Source organism: Camelus bactrianus, unplaced genomic scaffold, assembly GCF_048773025.1.
Source record: "Camelus bactrianus isolate YW-2024 breed Bactrian camel unplaced genomic scaffold, ASM4877302v1 HiC_scaffold_33, whole genome shotgun sequence".
In the NCBI taxonomy this organism is placed as follows: Eukaryota; Metazoa; Chordata; class Mammalia; order Artiodactyla; family Camelidae; genus Camelus; species Camelus bactrianus.
The window spans coordinates 72,713-75,038 of NW_027413948.1; the positions used below are offsets into that span (position 1 = coordinate 72,713).

At 36.2% G+C, this 2,326-nt stretch overlaps 1 non-coding gene across 1 annotated transcript; it reads left to right on the forward strand.

Annotated features, from left to right (window-relative positions):
• The first annotated feature begins 1,217 nt into the window (after nt 1-1,217).
• On the forward strand, nt 1,218-1,291 carry TRNAV-GAC (transfer RNA valine (anticodon GAC)). The gene has a single exon. It is a non-coding gene; the product is annotated as a tRNA-Val (tRNA).
• Nucleotides 1,292-2,326: the final 1,035 nt, after the last annotated feature.

Below are 2,326 nucleotides of genomic sequence, written 5' to 3' on the forward strand. Positions count from 1 at the left end.
ATCTGATTCCATAGACTGCAAATCTCAGCCTTTCCTCAATAGATAGTTTAAGTTTACTAAGAAAATAGCCTGTTACAACTACTGCCATTCAGCTTCATCTCCAACAATACACTTCTTCACTCAGTAACTCTTTTCTGGGCCCCATCTAAGTGCCAGACTCTCTGCAGGCTGCTGAGTGAGTGCAGGTGCTCTAGATGCCCTTGAGCCAGTGACAACTTGGTTTATGGTTCAGTAGCTCGATAGTCACTAGTGCCATTTTCCAAATAGTCCATTTCTTCTGGGAGTGTGTCAGAATTTCACCTCCTGTCTCTCTCATCCTTGTCTGGTGTGTGAGACCAGTTCAGTCCAATAGGTTGAAGTACAAGTGTCACCTCAGGTTGATTTTTTTGTTATGACACTAGGCAGTATCTCCTTCTCCCTGCTGCTGAAACCAGCAATGCTCTTAAGTAGGTAGGGGCTGTTTCATCAGCCTGGTTCTTAGAATGAGGACACTGAAAACACAGAGAAGAGCCCACAGTTTATAAATGATAGGAATTTGGTGTGAGAAGAGATGGCGTTTTGTTTTTTAAGTCGCTGAGGTATGGAGGAATGTTGGTTACAGCTGTATAATCTTGGTTATCCTGATTTACATAGAAAGAACACTTTCAAATTGAATTGCAAACTTTATTTCAAAGGTTCCTCATGATGACTAGAAGACTTTCTCTTTCTCTCTCCCCCTGCTATATATGTGTATGTGTGTAAATATATATATTATGTATATTATATATAATATATACTATATGTCAATACAACATGTATAATCATTCTCTCTATCCTGTTTTTTATACATTATGCACTTATCTTTACCACTTAACACTGTTAATACATTTCAAGGTAACACGTATTTAGTGAGACCATTGACTTAGGTAAGAATATTATCATTTGTTCCCAGTCCTCCAAAATTATAACCTTTTTTCAAATAATTCATAAAATAAACATTTATAAACAAACCAAATACCATTAATTTTCTTATTAATATGTCACTCTCAAGGGAGAATAGATGAACCTTTGAAATACATCTAAAATATTGATACTGGTGCTTGAGTCCTACTCAAATTCTGAGTCACAATAGAGATGGACTGAGGTTTCTAGTTGTTTTGGATGTTTTAAAGTTGGAGGCTTCTTTTCTTTTCCTTATTGAGAAAACTGCTAGTAGCAAAAATGAATATGTGTTGGGAGGAGGATATAGCTCAAGTGGTAGAGTGCATGCCTGACATGCACAAGGTCCTGGGTTCAATCCCCAGTACCTCCTCCAAAATAAACAAACAAACAAGCCTAATTACCTCCCTCCCCCCACAAAAATAAAAAGAAGTAAAAAAAAAAAAAGGAATATGTGTTTATTTTGGAACTATTGTGAAAAAAAGTTAATGCAAATACCATGAATGGAGAGCCATGTGCTCATGTCTGTCAGGCCCCTGCTGGGTATTATATATGCACTATTTCATTTAAGTCTCAAAATTATCCTGAAAATTGATACTATCCCTCCATTGTTTGACATCCCTCAGCTAATATATAGACCACAGCTCCATGCCATTTCTGACTACAAAAGCTAGCCTCTTTCCACTAGGAGGGCCCAAATAACAATGATTTGTTATCATAATAGCATATCTGTCATCTAACTACAGAGAACTGAGCTTGTCTTTGCACATTTCCAATTTTCTTTTTGATTTAAGAAAATTAGAAATTTACAAAAGTTTGCTGTCTTCATGATACATATATTTTATAATTAAAGTATCTGATAAAGTCACTGAGCTAATATCAGTAATAGTCTCCAGGAGGTAATTTTAAATCACTGAGCAGACATGTGGTAATGTGCACCGTGCTCAGTCATCCCAGCTACACATGACTATATGCTACTCCTAAACTCCATAAATTCAAAAAGGAAACTCAAAGAGTCCATTTTTCACACAACACCCAGCCTTCCTTTGCATGAAAGCAAGAAGCTCTAGGGAACCTTATACATTAATACCCATATCAGTAAGGGAAATAAAAGTGATTTGGCTAGAAGCATACAAATTAGGGACATCTGAAAGATTCGTATTTCTGCCCTATTAACTGAAAAGCATCCAACTCATTTTCCTTCATACTGTGAATGAGAGTAACTGCAGTGGAGGCTATTCCTGTAGCTGTCACCAAATAACTTGTCTCATGGTGTAACCAAGAGATGGGACAGGATGTCATACCTCAAAATGAAATTAAAATAAAGATAGAATAAAAATATAAACAAAAGGATGCTTTTATCTACTATAAAATTTGAAATAGTTGAGTTTTATTCCCAGGCAGCTTT